Source organism: Triticum urartu, chromosome 3 (genome assembly GCF_003073215.2).
Source record: "Triticum urartu cultivar G1812 chromosome 3, Tu2.1, whole genome shotgun sequence".
Classification (NCBI taxonomy): domain Eukaryota; kingdom Viridiplantae; phylum Streptophyta; class Magnoliopsida; order Poales; family Poaceae; genus Triticum; species Triticum urartu.
The window spans coordinates 383,451,548-383,470,245 of NC_053024.1; positions in this window are offsets into that span (position 1 = coordinate 383,451,548).

Consider the following 18,698-nt stretch of genomic DNA (forward strand, 5'->3'; position numbering starts at 1 on the left):
GCATTGGAGACAGCCGCATTCACGTTAAATAGGGCACTGTCTAAATCCGTTGAGACGACACCATATGAACTATGGTTTGGCAAAAACCTAAGCTGTCATTTCTTAAAGTTTGGGGATGTGACGCTTTTGTCAAAAGGCTTCATCCTGATAAGGTCGAATCCAAATCGGAGAAGTGTGTCTTCATAGGATACCCTAAAGAAACAATTGGGTACACCTTCTACCACAGATCCGAAGGTAAGATCTTTGTTGCCAAGAATGGGTCCTTTCTAGAGAAGTAGTTTCTCTCGAAAGAAGTAAGTGGGAGGAAAGTACAACTTGATGAGATAATTATATCTTCTCTTGAATTGGAAAGTAGCACATCAGAGAAAATTGTTCCCGTGATGCCTACACCAACTAGAGAGGAAGCCAATAATGTTGATCATGAAACTTCGGATCAAGTTACTACTGAACTTCGTAGGTCGACTAGCACACATTCCGCACCAAAGTGGTACGGTAATCCTTTCCTAGAATTCATGTTGTTAAACAATGTTGAACCTATGAACTATTAAGAGCTATGGCGAGCCCAGATTCCGACAAATGTCTTGAGGCCATGAAATCGGAGATAGGATCCATGTATGAGAACAAAGTGTGGACTTTGGTGGACTTTCCCGATGATCGGCAAGCCATTGAAAAAAAATGGATCTTCAAGACAAAGATGGACGCTGATGGTAATATCACTGTCTAAAGCTCGACTTGTCGCAAAAGGTTTTCGACAAGTTCAAGGAGTTGATTGATAACCCACAAGTATAGGGGATCATAAAAGTTTTCAAGGGTAGAGTATTCAACCCAAATTTATATATTCGACACAAGGGGAGCCAAAGAATATTTGTAAGTATTAGCAACTGAGTTGTCAATTCAGTCACACCTGGAGATTAATTATCTGCAGCAAAGTGATCAATAGCACAGTAATATGATAGTTTTGATAGTAGCAACAATAGCAATAGCAACGGTAACAGTGATAGCACTAATTTTGTAGCAAGTGCAACGGTAACGATGGTAGTGGTAACTTAGCAAGAACAATATAAGATAAATTCGTAGGCATTGGATCGATGATTTGTTGGATGATATTCATCATGTGACAGTCATAACCTAGGGTGATACGGCACTAGCTCCAGTTTATAAATATAATGTAGGCATGTGTTCCGTAAATAGTCATACGTGCTTATGGAAAGAACTTGCATGACATCTTTTGTCCTACCCTCCCGTAGCAGCGGGGTCCAATTGGAAACTAAGGGATATTAAGGCCTCCTTTTAATAGAGAACCGGAACAAAGCATTAACACATGGTGAATACATGAACTCCTCAAACTACAGTCATCGCCCGGAGTGGTCCCGACTATTGTCACTTCGGGGTTGTCGGATCATAACATGTAGTAGGTGACTATAACTTGCAAGGTCGGATCTAGAACATAGATATAATGGTGATGACATAAACGGTTCAGATCTGAAATCATGGCACCCGGGCCCAAAGTGACAAGCATTAAGCATGGCAAAGTCATAGCAACATCAATCTCGGAACATAGTGGATACTAGGGATCAAGCCTAACAAAACTAACTAGAATACATGATGAATCTCATCCAACTCCTCACCGACCAGCGAGCCTACGAAGGAATTACTCCCTCCTGGTGGGAGCATCATGGAATTGACGGTGGAGAAGAGTTGGTGATGACGAAGAACTAAGATCCCCCTCTTCGAAGCTCCAAACGGACTCCAGATCTCGCCTCCCGATGAAGAACAGGAGGTGACTGCGGCTTCGTCTCGTGGATCGCAATAAATCTTTCTCCCTGTTTTTTCTCTGAATATGTGATTTTATAGTATAAGGGTTGAGGTATACGGGGCCACCAGGCGGGGACAACCCACCTGGGCGCGCTAGGACGGGAGCATGCCCTGGTGGGTTGTTCCCACCCAGGTGCCCCCCTCCGGTGGATTTTGGCTCTAGAAATTCTCTTTATTGATATAAAAAATCCTTGCAAAGTTTTGATCCAATCCGAGAACTTTTATTTCTGCACAAAAACAACACCATGGTAGTTCTGCTGAAAACAACGTCAGTCCGGGGTTAGTTTCATTCAAATCATGCAAATTAGAGTCCAAAACAAGAGGAAAATCGTTAGGAAAAGTAGATACGTTGGAGACGTATCAACTCCCCCAAGCTTAAACCTTTGCTTGTCCTCAAGCAATTCAGTTGACAAACTGAAAGTGAAAAAGAAAAACTTTTACGAACTCTTTTCCTCTTGTTTGCATAAATAAGCTTAAATAGCACCCAGGTTTTCAGCCAATATTATAACTAACCATGCCGACAATAACTCTTAGAAATTATATTAACTCATATCAATGACATAATCAGCTAGCGGGCAATAATAAGATGTCTCAAACAACAACAGATTGTCAAAACAACCATGATATAATATGACAATAATGGTATCTCACTAGCCCTTTCTGAGACCGCAAAACATAAATGCAGAGCACCTCCAAAGTTCAAGCAATGACTAAACATTGTAATTCATGGTAGAAAAGATCCAGTCATGATGCACCCAACATTATCTACACACAATGCATAAGCATGACAGTAGTGCTCTCATGTTCTGGCGCTTATTTTAGAAGGTGATGACACAACATAAAAGTAAATAGATAGTCCCTTCGCAGAGGGAAACAGTGATTTGCAGAGGTGCCAGAGCTCAAGTTTTAAAACAGAAGTAAATGATATTTTGAGACATGCACCCTTCTTGTTTACTTCACGACCATCTGTTATCAATATCTTCCATGCATAGCACGCTAGTGGTGGTTCCCAAGCGATAAAAGTAAAGGTTTTGACTCCATTGGGAGTTTTTGTCTGATTATTTGTAAGCTTTTTCTGTTTGCAGTTTGGGACTGGGCATCCCTATTACCGCCCTTTTCTTGTGCGATGGCGAGTGAATAAATAGTCGACCTGAGAATAACCCATTTAGCATGGAGGATACCGACCACCTCATGTCATTCCATGAACGATCCCGGCACACAAAAGGAATATTTGTTAGAAGTATGTAGAGGTGGCACATGCAAATTTACTTAGGACGGCAGGGTAATACCGCCTATAGGTAGGTATGGTGGACTCATGTAGAATAACTTTGGGTTCAAGTTTTTTGATGTACAAGAAGAATTCCCACTTAGTACAGGCAAAGGCTAGCAATTAGATTGAGAAGCGGCTAGCTAGAGAGCAACAACGGTCATGAACATGCATTATGCATAATTAACTTAGACACTAGCATGAGTAGGATATGAACACCATGAACATAAATATCATAGAGGCCATGTTGGTTTTGATTCAACTACATGCATGAACATGTGCCAAGGCAAGCCACTCAAACATTCAGAGGAGGATACCATATCATCATACTACATCACAATCATTTTAACGCAATGTTGACATCCAAGATAAATCATTATCCACTCCTAGCTACTTATGCATGGTATGAGAAACTATAGTCTCTAATTGTCATTGCAAACATGTTTAATCATAATGGGCTGAATCATGGATACTAGGTTAAACATATTTACAAAAACAGAACAAGTCGAGTTCATATTAGTTTCTCTCTGCCACAGCCAGTTCCTCGCATATCGTCATTATTGCCTTTCACTTGCACGACCGAACAGAGTGAAAATAATAACAGTGCAAGAGTACCATGGACTAAGCTGGAATCTGCAAACTTTTTATTCAACAGGAGAAGACAACGCAAAATTGGCCCTTTATAAGATCAACAATTATTCATATGAGAGCCACTCAACATTTTCATCGTGGTCTTTTCCTCAGTATGACTCGAATAAAAAAAGAAATTTAGAGAAACACACTGAAATATTTTTGGAGTTTTTGGTTTTCTTGAACAAGCAAATAAAAGGGAAAAGCAAAAATGAGAAAAACTATTTACATGGGAAGGCTCCCAACAAGCAAAAGAAGAACAAGGAAATCTTTTTGGGTTTTCTTTTTAGTACTACAACTAAGCATGCATAGAAAGTAAACTAACTACAACTAATTTTTTTGTTGGTTTTTCTAAGGATTTTCAAACACACAAGAAGAAAGTTAGAAAATAAAATTAAGCATGGATGATACAATGAAAAAGTGTAAACACCGACAACTGGAATGAGATGTGTGAACATGAATGTAGTGTCAGTGAGAAATACGTACTCCCCCAAGCTTAGGCTTTTGGCCTAGCTTGGTAATCGATCACTAGCCTGGATAGTACTCGGGGTGCTAAGGAGCGGGCATCCATGCATCCCACTGTTGAGGCTCCTCCTCTGCTGCAGCCTGGTCGTTCCGGTAGGCAATGGTATCCGCAGGCATAATCCTATATCCGCCCCTGGCAACAGGATCAAACAAAGCAGGAGCATGCAATGGGATAATATCATGAGTTTCAATGCTAGAACCAGGTTATACGGAATATGAATGTTAGGGTAATCTCGGGCAATGAAATGGTGGTGTTCCATGGCTGCGCGGTCTAGGTAAGCCTTGGTCATAGGGTAATCATGAAGGCGTATCTCAACATTAAAGTGAGCCGCCAAACGAGTAGCGAAAATCCCACCATGTATTTTACCCTTGGACTTTTTAATGTGGAGGCAATGAGCCACAATACCTCCCAAGCTATAAGTGTTGTCGCCCTCTAGTGCACGACGTAAAACAACAAGGTCTGGTGAACTAAGTGCACCCACCTTCTCTCTAGCAAGCAAGCATTTTGCAATGAAAAGAGTAAAGTAATGAACGGCAGGAAAATGCAAGCCAGCGGCAGTGATAGCCGACACGCCTCTGTCATCTCCCACTGTCAAGCTACGATAAAAAGCCTGAAACTCTACCGGCCTAGGCTCAACTAAGCACCCGTTAGAAGGGATCATGCATATGTTACAAAATTCAGTAAGTGGTATCTGACGGGTTTCAGCATATAAATTAAACTGCACCTCGGGAGGATTATTCCTAGGGAAGAAATTAAAATGTTGAACAAAGGTGTTTGTGAGGAGTTGATAATGTTCACATTCAGCTGTGATGAAGTCGGTGAGGCCGGCATTAGCAGCATATTTTGTAAACTCTTACAAGATTCCAGCCTCTTCCATGAATGGGGTATGCAGCCATTCACATGGCCGTACTTCTGCCAACTTCCGGGGGTGGAGATCACTGTCAGACGATTCCCCAATAACTCCCTTGGAGTTCTTCTTGGAACATACTTCCTAAAGATATTCATGTTTTTCCTATTAATATGTCTCCAACGTATCAATTTTTTTATTGTTCCATGTTGTTATATTATCAATCTTGGATGTTTTATAATCATTTTATAGTCATTTTATATCATTTTTTGGTACTAACCTATTGACATAGTGCCAAGTGCCAGTTGTTATTTTGTTGCATGTTTTTTACATCGCAGAAAATCAATACCAAATGGAGTCCAAATGCAGTGAAACTTTACAGAGATTTTTTATGGACCAGAAGACACCTAATGGGCCAAGGCAGCGTCTCGGGGGTGCTCTGAGGAGAGCACAACCCACCATGGCGCGCTAGGAGGCCCAGGCACGCCCTAGTGGGTTGTGCCCACCTCGGGTGCCCCCAGGATAGCCTCTTTTATCTATAAATACCTCAACATTCCAGAAACCCTAAGGGAGTCATCGAAAATCAATTCCAGCCGCCATAGAGTCCAGAACCACCAGATCCAATCTAGACACCATCACGGAGGGGCTCACCACTTCCATTGGAGCCTCTCCGATGATTAGTGAGTAGTTCTTTGTAGACCTTCGGGTCCGTAGTTAGTAGCTAGATGTATTCCTCTCTCTCCTTTGATTCTCAATACAATGGTCTCTTGGAGATCCATATGATGTAACTCTTTTTGCGGTGTGTTTGTTGGGATCAGATGAACTTTGAGTTTATGATCAGATCTATCTTTTTATATCTATGAAAGTTATTTGAGTTTCATTGGTCTCTTATATGCATGATTCCTTATAGCCTTGTATTTCTTCTCCGATATTTGGGTTTTGTTTGGCCAGCTTGATCTATTTATCTTGCAATGGGAAGAGGTGCTTTGTAGTGGGTTCGATCTTACGGTGCTTGATCCCAATGATAGAAAGGGAACTGACACGTATGTATTGTTGCTACTAAGGATAAAACGATGGGGTCTATCTCGACATAGATAGATCTTGTCTACATCATCTCACCGTTCTTATTGCATTTCTCCGTTTTCTCATGAACTTAATACACTAGATGCATGCTGGATAGCGGTCGATGTGTGGAGTAATAGTAGTAGATGCAAGCAGGAGTCGGTCTACTAATATTGGACGTGATGCCTGTGTAATGATCATTTCCTGGATATCGTCATGATTATTTAAAGTTCTATCAATTGTCGAATAGTAATTTTTTTACCCATCGTTTGCTATTTTTCTTGAGCGAAGCCACTAGTGAAACCTACGACCCCCGGTCTCTTTCTCATATTATTTTGCCTTCGCGATCTATTTTATTTGCCTTTTATTTTCAGATCTATTAAACCAAAAATACAAAAATACCTTGCTGCAATTTATTTTATTTGGCGTTCGATCTATCAATATTTACAACTCGCTCATGTCCGTTTGCCAATTTCTGGCGCCGTTACCCGAAAGGGATTGACAACTCCTTTTACACGCCGGGTTGCGAGTATTTGTTATTTGTGTGCAAGTGTTGTTTACGTTGTGTTGCTTGGTTCTCCTACTAGTTCGATAACCTTGGTTTCATATCTGAGGGAAATACCTACCGCCGCTGTGCTGCATCATCCCTTCCTCTTTGGAGAAAATACCGACGTAGCTTCAAGTGACATCAAAAGGAATTTCTGGTGCTGTTGCAGGGGAGATATCATCAACATCTACCAGGTTCCTAATAACAAATCTCATCTCCTCGCAATTTACATTATTTGCTATTTGCCTCTCGTTTTCCTCTCCCCCACTTCACAAAAAATTGCCGTTTTATTTGCCCCCTTTTCCGTACACCGTTTTCTTGTCAGATCTCATGTTGGCTTGTGTTACCATGTGACCTGTATTTGCTTGCATCTTTGCTTGCTAAAAATCAATTGATATGGATCCTCATCCACTTGCTAATCTTTTCAAGAGATCCAATTATGATGAACCCATTGCTAGTGAATTGAGTTCACTAGATTATCTTTATGAAGTTTTGCTCGAGATTCATGAATCTGAAAATTGTGATGAAGTGTTAAAAGAAGGAATTTATAAAGTGATTCATGATAGCCCCTTAGATGAAAAGCATGATTGCAGTGATGTTATTATAAATTCTACTAATGTCAATTGTGCTAATAATATGCAAAACCCCAAGCTTGGGGATGCTGATTTTGCTATATCCACTACTTATTGCAATGATCATGATTGGGGTGATGATTCTTATGATCTTGAAAATATATTTAAACCTCATGATGAACATGCTTGCTATAATATTAAAAGTGGATCTAGAAGAGTGTCTAGAATAGTGTCAACTTTAGCTAAAAATAATCCCACCATTGTGGAAGAGCATCAACTTTGCATGCATGTGGATCATGACGAGAATATTTTATGTGATAGTTACATTGTTGAATTTGATTATGATCCTACATGTAATTATTATGAGAGAGGAACATATGGTTATAGAAATTTTCATGTTACTAAATTACCTCTCGTTATGTTGAGATTGATGTTGTTTCTTTCTTCTTCCTTGCATATGCTAGTTTTTGCTTGCCTTGATAATTTATTTGCTTATAAGATTCCTATGCATAGTAAGTATGTGAGACTTAAATGTGCTTGTCATATGTTTCTTGATGCTCTCTTTGTGTTTCAATTATTATCTTTCGTGTGAGCATCATTGAAATCTTATGCCTAGCTAGGAGTGTGTGCTACTCCTGAGCACTGCGTTGGTTTTCCCCGAAGAGGAAGGGATGATGCAGCAAAGTAGTGTAAGTATTTCCCTCAGTTTTTGAGAACCAAGGTATCAATCTAGTAGGAGGCTACGCGCGAGTCCCTCGCACCTGCACACAACAAATAAATCCTCGCAACCAACGCAAATAGGGGTTGTCAATCCCTATAGGGCCACTTACGAGAGTGAGATCTGATAGATATGATAAGATAATATTTTTGGTATTTTTGTGATAAAAGATGCAAAGTAAAATAAAGGCAAAGTAAATAGCAAAGGAAATAACTAAGTAGTAGGAGATCAATATGATAAAGATAGACCCGGGGGCCATAGGTTTCACTAGAGGCTTCTCTCAAGAGCATAAGTATTCTACGATGGGTGAACAAATTACTGTTGAGCAATTGACAGAATTGAGCATAATTATGAGAATATCTAGGTATGATCATGTATGTAGGCATCACGTCCGAGACAAGTAGACCGAATCCTGCCTGCATCTACTACTATTACACCACTCATCGACCGCTATCCAACATGCATCTAGAGTATTAAGTTAAAAACAGAGTAACGCCTTAAGCAAGATGACATGATGTAGAGGGATAGACTCATGCAATATGAAGAAAACCCCATCTTGTTATCCTCGATGGCAACAATACAATACGTGCCTTTCTGCCCTTACTGTCACCGGGAAAGGACACCGCAAGATTGAACCCAAAGCTAAGCACTTCTCCCATTGCAAGAAAGATCAATCTAGTAGGCCAAACCAAACTGATAATTCGAAGAGACTTGCAAAGATAACCAATCATACATAAAAGAATTCAGAGAAGATTCAAATATTATTCATAGATAGAGTTGATCATAAACCCACAATTCATCGATCTCAACAAACACACCGCAAAAACAAGATTACATCGAATAGATCTCCACAAGAGAGGGGGAGAACATTGTATTGAGATCCAAAAAGAGAGAAGAAGCCATCTAGCTACTAACTATGGACCCGTAGGTCTGAGGTAAACTACTCACACTTCATGGGAGAGGCTATGGTGTTGATGTAGAAGCCCTCCATGATCGATGCCCCCTACGGTGGAGCTCCGGAACAGGCCCCACAACGGGATCTCGTGGATACAGAAAGTTATGGCGGTGGAATTAGGGTTTTGGCTCCTGTTCTGATCGTTTGGGGATACGTGGATATATATAGGAGGAAGGAGTACGTCGGTGGAGCAACAGGGGGCTCACGAGGGTGGAGGGCGCGCCTGGTGGGGGTGGGCGCGCCCCCCCTACCTCGTGGCCTCCTATCTTGTGCCTTGACGTAGGGTCCAAGTCTTCCGGGTCTTGTTCGTTGAGAAAATCACGCTCCTGAAGATTTCATTCTGTTTGGACTCCGTTTGATATTCCTTTTCTTCGAAACCCTAAAACAAGCAAAAAAACAGCAATTCTGGGCTAGGCCTCTGGTTAATAGGTTAGTCCCAAAAATAATATAAAAGTGGATAATAAAGCCCAATAATGTCCAAAACAGTGGATAATATAGCATGGAGCAATCAAAAATTATAGATATGTTGGAGACGTATCAAGCATCCCCAAGCTTAATTCCTGCTCGTCCTCGAGTAGGTAAATGATAAAAACAGAATTTTTGGTGTGGAGTGCTACTTGGAATAATTTTAATGTAATTCTTCTTAATTGTGGTATGAATATTCAGATCCGGAAGATTCAAGACAAAAGTTCATATTGACATAAAAATAATAATACTTCAAGCATACTAACTAAGCAATTATGTCTTCTCAAAATAACATGGCCAAAGAAAGTTCACCCCTACAAAATCATATGGTTTAGTCATGTTTCATTTTCGTCACACAAGAATGCTCTCATCATGCACAACCCCGATGACAAGCCAAGCAATTGTTTCATACTTTAGTAATCTCAAACCTATAAACTTTCACGCAATATATGAGTGCGAGCCATGGACATAGCACTATGGGTGGAATAGAATATAATGAGGGGGGTTATGTGGAGAAGACAAAAGAGGAGAAAGTCTCACATCAATGGAGCTAATCAATGGGCTATGGAGATGCCCACCGATTGATGTTAATGCAAGGAGTAGGGATTGCCATGCAACGGATGCACTAGAGCTATAAATGTATGAAAGCTCAACACAAGAAACTAAGTGGGTGTGCATCCAACTTGCTTGCTCACGAAGACCTAGGGCACTTGAGGAGGCCCATTGTTGGAATATACAAGCCAAGTTCTATAATGAAAAATTCCCACTAGTATATGAAAGTGACAAAACAAGAGACTCTCTAACATGAAAATTATGGTGCTACTTTGAAGCACAAGTGTGGCAAAGGATAGTAACATTGTCCCTTCTCTCTTTTTCTCTCTTTTTTTGTTTTTTATGGCATTTCTCTTTTTTATGGCCTTTCTATTTTTTGGGGCCTTCCTTTTTTATGGCCTTTCTCCTTTTTATTATTTAATCCTCACTTGGGACAATGCTCTAGAAAATGATGATCATCACACTTCTATTTATTTACAACTCAATGATTACAACTCGATGCTAGAACAAAATATGACTCTATATGAATGCCTCCGGCGGTGTACCGGGATATGCAATGGACCAAGAGTAACATGTATGAAAGAATTATGAATGGTGTCTTTGCCACAAATACTATGTCAACTACATGATCATGCTAAGCAATATGACAATGATGAATGTGTCATGATGAACGGAATGATGGAAAGTTGCATGGCAATATATCTCGGAATGGCTATGGAAATGCCATAATAGGTAGGTATGGTGGCTGTTTTGAGGAAGATATAAGGAGGTTTATGTGTGAAAGAGTGTATCATATCACGGGGTTTGGATGCACCGGCGAAGTTTGCGCCAACTCTCAATGTGAGAAAGGGCAATGCACGGTACCGAAGAGGCTAGCAAGGATGGAAGGGTGAGAGTGCGTATAATCCATGGACTCAACATTAGTCATAAAGAACTCACATACTTATTGCAAAAATCTACAAGTCATCAAAAACCTCGGTACCACGTGCATGCTCCTAGGGGGATAGATTGGTAGGAAAAGACCATCGCTCGTCCCCGACCGCCACTCATAAGGAAGACAATCAAATAACACCTCATGTTTCAAATTTGTTGCATAACGTTTACCATACTTGCATGCTACGGGACTTGCAAAATTCAACACAAGTACTTCTCAATTTCACAACTACTCAACTAGCACGACTTTGATATTATTACCTCCATATCTCAAAACAATCATCAAGCATCAAACTTCTCTTAGTATTCAAAACACTCTTAAGAAAATTTTACTAACTTTGAATACCTAGCATATATTAGGATTTTAAGCAAATTACCATGCTATTAAGACTCTCAAAATAATCTAAGTGAAGCATGAGAGATCAATAGTTTCTATAAAACAAATCCACCACCGTGCTCTAAAAGATATAAGTGAAGTACTAGAGCAAAACTATATAACTCAAAAGATATAAGCGAAGCACATAGAGTATTCTAACAAATTCCAAATCATGTATGGCTCTCTCAAAAGGTGTGTGCAGAAAGGATGATTGTGGTAAACTAACAAGCAAAGACTCAAATAATACAAGACACTCCAAGCAAAACACATATCATGTGGCGAATAAAAATATAGCTCCAAGTGAAGTTACCGATAGAAGTAGACGAGAGAGGGGATGCCTTCCGGGGCATCCCCAAGCTTTGGCTTTTAGGTGTCCTTAGATTATCTTGGGGTGCCATGGGCATCCCCAATATTAGGCTCTTGCCACTCCTTGTTCCATAATCCATCAAATCTTTACCCAAAACTTGAAAACTTCACAACACAAAACTTAAAGTAGAAAATCTCGTGAGCTCCGTTAGCAAAAGAAAACAAAAGACCACTTCAAGGTACTGTAATGAACTCATTCTTTATTTATATTGGTGTTATACCTACTCTATTACAACTTCTCTATGGTTTATAAACTATTTTACTATCCATAGATTCATCAAAATAAGCAAACAACACACGAAAAACAGAATCTGTCAAAAACAGAATAGTCTGTAGTAATCTGTAGCAAGCGCAAGATCTCGAACCCCAAAAATTCTAAAATAAATTTCTGGACGTGAGGAATTTATCTATTAATAATCTTCAAAAATAATTAACTAAATATCACTCTCCAAATAAAAATGAAATCAGTTCTCGTGAGCGCTAAAGTTTCTGTTTTTTACAGCGTGATCGCAAAGACTTTCCCCAAGTCTTCCCAACGGTTCTACTTGGCACAAACACTAATTAAACACAAAAAACAACACCAAAACATAGGCTAGATAAATTATTTATTACTAAACAGGAGAAAAAATCAAGGAATAAAAATAAAATTGGGTTGCCTCCCAACAAGCACTATCGTTTAACGCCCCTAGCTAGGCATAACAAGCAAGAATAGATATAGGTATTGCCATCTTTGGTAGGCAATCCATAAGTGGCTCTCATAATAGATTCATAAGGTAATTTAATTTTCTTTTTAGGAAAGTGTTCCATTCCTTTACTTAACGGAAATTGGAATCTAATATTTCCTTCCTTCATATCAATAATAGCACCAATCGTTCTAAGGAAAGGTCTACCAACAATAATAGGAAATGAAGGATTGCAATCTATGTTAAGAACAATAAAATCTACGGGCACATAATTCCTATTTGAAACAATAAGAACATTATTAATTCTTCCAATAGGTTTCTTAATAGTGGAATCCGCAAGGTGCATGTTTAGAGAGCAATCCTCAAAATCACGGAAACCTAACAAATCACACAAAGTCTTTGGAATCGTGGAAACACTAGCACCCAAATCACATAAAGCATAGCATTCATGATCTTTAATTTTAATTTTAATAGTTCGTTCCCAATCATCATAAAGTTTTCTAGGGATAGAAACTTCCAATTCAAGTTTTTCTTCATAAGATTGCATCAAGGCATCAACGATATGTTTAGTAAACGCTTTATTTTCACTATAAGCATGAGGAGAATTTAGCAAGGATTGCAACAAGGAAATACAATCAATCAAAGAGCAATTTTCATAGTTAAATTCCTTGAAATCCATAATAGTGGGTTTAGCAACATCTTGGGTTTTAATTTCTTCAATCCCACTTTTATCAAATTTAGCATCAAGATCAACAAATTCCGAATTCTTGGAACGCCTTCTAGGTAAAGGTGGATCATATTCAGTCCCATCATTATCAAGATTCATATTGCAAAACAAAGATTTAATAGGGGACACATCAATAACTTTTAGATCTTCATCTTTATTTTCATCGCAACTAGAAGAACACACTCTTATAAAGGCATCTTTCTTAGCATGCATCCTAGCGGTTCTTTCTTTGCACTCATCAATGGAAATTCTCATGGATTTGAGAGACTCATTGATATCATGCTGAGGTGGAATAGATCTAAGTTTCAAAGAATCAACATCAAGAGCAATTCTATCAACGTTTCTAGCCAAATCATCAATCTTAAGCAATTTTTCTTCAATCATAGCATTAAAATTGTTTTGCGAAGTAATAAATTCTTTAATATTAGATCCAAAATCAGAGGGCATCTTATTATAGTTTCCATAAGAATTGTTGTAGGAATTACCATAATTATTAGAGGGATTACTAGGATAAGGCCTAGGATTGAAATTTCCTCTATACGCGTTGTTACCAAAATTGTTCCTACTAACAAAATTCACATCCATAGATTCATTATTATTCTCAATCAAAGTAGACAAGGGCATATCATTAGGCTCAGAAGAAACACTCTTATTAGCAAATAATTTCCTAAGTTCATCCATCTTTCCAACCAAAACATTAATTTCTTCTACCGCATGCACCTTTTTATTAGTAGATCTTCCAGTGTGCCATTGAGAATAATTAACCATAATATTATCTAGGAATTTAGTAGCTTCACCTAAAGTGATTTCCATAAAAGTTCCTCCCACGGCCGAATCTAAAAGATTTCTAGAAGCAAAATTCAATCCGGCATAAATTTTTTGAACAATCATCCACAAATTTAAACCATGAGTAGGGCAATTACATATCATTAATTTAATTCTCTCCCAAACTTGTGCAACATGTTCATGATAAAGTTGCTTAAAATTCATAATATCGTTTCTAAGAGAGATGATCTTAGCGGGAGGAAAATACTTAGAGATAAAAGCATCTTTGCACTTATTCCATGAATCAATACTATTTTTAGGCAAAGACGAAAACCAAGCTTTAGCACGATCTCTAAGCGAAAAAGGAAATAGATTCAATTTAACAATATCATTATCCACATCTTTCTTCTTTTGCATGTCACACAAATCAATGAAGCTATTTAGATGAGTAGCGGCATCTTCACTAGGAAGGCCGGAGAACGGATCTTTCATGACAAGATTCAGCAAGGCAGTATTAATTTCACAAGATTCAGCATTGGTAAGAGGAGCAATCGGAGTGCTAATAAAATCATTATTGTTGGTATTGGTGAAGTCACACAATTTAGTATTATCTTGAGCCATCATGACAAGCAAGCAAACTAACACACAAGCAAACAGAAAGCAAGTGAACAAAAAGAGGCAAATAGAGAGGGAGGATAGAGAGAGAGAGGGCGAATAAAACGGCAAGGGTGAAGTGGGGGAGAGGAAAACGAGAGGCAAATGGCAAATAATGTAATGCGGAAGATAAGGGTATGTGATGGGTACTTGGTATGTTGACTTTTGCGTAGACCTCCGCGGCAACGGCGCCATAAATCTTTCTTGCTACCTCTTGAGCACTGCGTTGGTTTTCCCCGAAGAGGAAGGGATGATGCAGCAAAGTACCGTAAGTATTTCCCTCAGTTTTTGAGAACCAAGGTATCAATCCAGTAGGAGGCTACGCGCGAGTCCCTCGCACCTGCACACAACAAATAAATCCTCGCAACCAACGCAAATAGGGGTTGTTAATCCCTATAGGGTCACTTACGAGAGTGAGATCTGATAGATATGATAAGATAATATTTTTGGTATTTTTGTGATAAAAGATGCAAAGTAAAATAAAGGCAATGTAAATAGCAAAGGAAATAACTAAGTAGTAGGAGATCAATATGATAAACATAGACCCGGGGGCCTTGGGTTTCACTAGTGGCTTCTCTCAAGAGCATAAGTATTCTACGGTGGGTGAACAAATTACTGTTGAGCAATTGACAGAATTGAGCATAATTATGAGAATATCTAGGTATGATCATGTATATAGGGATCATGTCCGAGACAAGTAGACCGACTCCTACCTGCATCTACTACTATTACTCTACTCATCGACCGTTATCCAGCATGCATCTAGAGTATTAAGTTAATGAAAATAGAGTAACACCTTAAGCAAGATGACATGATGTAGAGGGATAAACTCATGCAATATGATGAAAACACCATCTTGTTATCCTCGATGGCAACAATACAATACGTGCCTTGCTGCCCTTACTATCACCTGGAAAAGGACACCGCAAGATTGAACCCAAAGCTGAGCACTTCTCCCATTGCAAGAAAGATCAATCTAGTAGGCCAAACCAAACTAATAATTCGAAGAGACTTGCAAAGATAACCAATCATACATAAAATAATTTAGAGAAGATTCAAATATTATTCATAGATAGACTTGATCATAAACCCACAATTCATCGGTCTCAACAAACACACCGCCAAAAGAAGATTACATCGAATAGATCTCCACAAGAGAGGGGGAGAAAATTGTATTGAGATCCAAAAAGAGAGAAGAAGCCATCTAGCTACTAACTATGGACCCGTAGGTTTGAGGCAAACTACTCACACTTCATCGGAGAGGCTATGGTGTTGATGTAGAAGCCCTCCGTGATCGATGCCCCCTCTGGCAGAGCTCCGTAACAGGCCCCAAGATGGGATCTCGTGGATACAGAAAGTTACAACGGTGGAATTAGGGTTTTGGCTCCTGTTCTGATCGTTTGGGGGTACGTGGATATATATAGGAGGAAGGAGTACGTCGGTGGAGCAATAGGGGGCCCATGAGGGTGGAGGGCGTGCCTGGTGGGGGTGGGCGCGCCCCCCTACCTCGTGGCCTCCTCTCTTGTGCCTTGACGTAGGGTCCAAGTCTCCTGGGTATTATTCGTTGAGAAAATCACGTTCCCTAAGGTTTCATTCCGTTTGGACTCCGTTTGATATTCCTTTTCTTCGAAACGCTAAAACAGGCAAAAAACAGCAATTCTGGGCAGGGCCTCCGGTTAATAGGTTAGTCCCAAAAATAATATAAAAGTGGATAATAAAGCCCAATGATGTCCAAAACAGTAGATAATATAGCATGGAGCAATCAAAAATTATAGATACGTTGGAGACGTAATAGCGTGAAACAATAGCGCTTGTTGGGAGGCAACCCAATGAATACAATTTATTTTTGCTTTTGGCTTTCTGTTCTTGAGTGTTTGCAAAATTATGCTACTCTTATGGTTGTGTTTTTTGTGTTTTAATTAGTGTTTGTGCCAAGTAAAGCCTATAGGATCTTCTTGGGTGATAGTTGTTTGATCTTGCTGAAAAATAGAAACTTTCGTGCCCACGAAAACAATTCTAATTTTTAACCAGAGAGCGATAAAATACCAATTATTTTTGCAGAAGATTAATATACAAATTGCTCAGTCCATCCTAAGTTTTCAGAGTTTTTGGAGTTACATAAGTATTTGACACCCAGATTGCTACAAACTGTTCTATTTTTGACAGATTCTCTTTTCTTGGCGTTGTGTGCTTGTTTTGATGGCTCTATGGTTTTCTTTAATGAGTTTTTGCCAAAATACAGTAGATAAAATGCAAGAACAAAGTATGAAATGGTTTACTACAACACTTATAGTAGTGATTTGTTTTTTATACTAACGGATCTCACGAAGGCTTTTGTTGAGTTTTGTGTGATTGAAGTTTTCAAGTTTTGGGTTATATTACAATGGATGAAGGAATAAGGAGTAAGAAGAGCCTAAGCTTGGGGATGCCCCTACATCCCAATCTATTATCCAAAAGAGAGCAAGCAACTAAGCTTGGGGATGCCCCTAAGTGGCATCCCCTCTTTCTTCTAACGACCATCAGTATTTTACTCGAAGCTATATTTTTATTCGTCACATACTATGTGTTTTTCTTGGAGCGTCTTGTACAATATGAGTCTTTGCTTGTTTTATTTGTGTTTTAAGTCTTGATTACTTGCTGGACACACCTATTTGAGAGAGCCAATATTATGTCATGACTTGTTAGAATTGCTCTCTATGCTTCACTTAAATTTTTATGAGCTATGGACTTGCTCTAGTGCTTCACTTATATCTTTTTGAGCATGGTGTGCTTTAGTATTTTTAAAGAAATTCTCTCTTGCTTCACTTAGATTAATTTGAGAGAAAGAAATATTATGCTCATGATCTTCACTTATATTTTTTGAGCTTATCAAAAGCAACATATGACAATTAGTTCCAAAGTGATAGATATCCAAGAAGGATATAATAAAAACATTCATCAAGATCATTGGACAAAATAAACTTGATTCTTAGTAATGATTTTGAGATATGATGATGTGATATGTGAGTTATGTTGATGAGTAATTATGCTTTAGTAAGAATATTGGTGTTAAGGTTTGTGATTCCCTATGCAAGCACTAAAGTCAATAATTATGCAATGAAATTATATCCTACTTGTGGTGCATTATTCGGTGTTAATTATGCTTAATTCTCGCTTATGAGATTATCCGTTTCTTGGTTGGTTGCTTTTCAATATTTTGCTAGCCTTCATTTTGCACTAAGTATGATCACTACTTGTGCATCCAAAAACCTTTAAATCTGTTTTGCCACATGAGTCCACTATATCTACTCATGTGGTATTCTTTTGACGTTCTAAGCAAATTTGTATGTGCCATCTCTAATTTTCAAAATAAACTTCTCTTTTGTGTGTGCATTCCGCTCACGTAGCGTGCCGGGGTTTCTGATCCACGGGCACCTATGGGACCGGCGGACCGGGTCCCATTTGGTTCGGCGGGGGGCGGAGGTTGCGCAAAGAGCAGATCGAGGCGAAGTAAGCGGGCAGTTGGTCGTGCGAGGAGTAAACCGAGGCGAAGCACGCGAGCGATTTACCCAGGTTCGGGCCGCACGGATGCGTAAAACCCTACTCCTGCTTTGTGGATTGGTATTGATTTCTAGCTCAGGAGCGAGCGTGAGTGTGTGGAGTTGCTGAACCTCGCGAGAGCTCTCGAGATGGCCGACCCCCTCTACGTTGCACACGGGCCTCCTTTTATACTCAAGGGGTTAACGACATAGAGCAACGGGGGCCAAGGGCAAAAATGGAAAGGGTGTCATGGGTAGGCACAGCTAGGTGCTGTAGTAGGCACAGCTAGCTGCTACAGTGTTATCATACCTAACCCTAACGGTAGGGGACAAGGGCATTAAATGCCCGTCTGTGTCGCCTAGACAGCACCGAAAGGGACCGCTAGGGACGCCACTGTCTTGCCACGATGGTTGTCTTGTCAGCGCCTGCGTGCCACCGCACGCCCCTAGCTGCACAGCCTCCTGCCACGTGCGCTCGGGAGGGGCCCCGGAGCGACACGTGGGTGGATGTGCTGGAGCGCGGGCGTGGAGTGGGGGCTTGCCGCGGCAAGCGCCTTGCCGCGGCCGTCGACTTGTCGCTTCCGAGAGCTTGTCGCTCACCGGGCCTTGTCGGGGCGCGTAGCGCGCCGTGGCAAGTTCCTTGGAATGCCTCGGACGGCCTTCCCGGCAAGCGCCTCTTGCCGGGGTCTTGGGACGCTTCTGATGGCCTTCCCGGCAAGC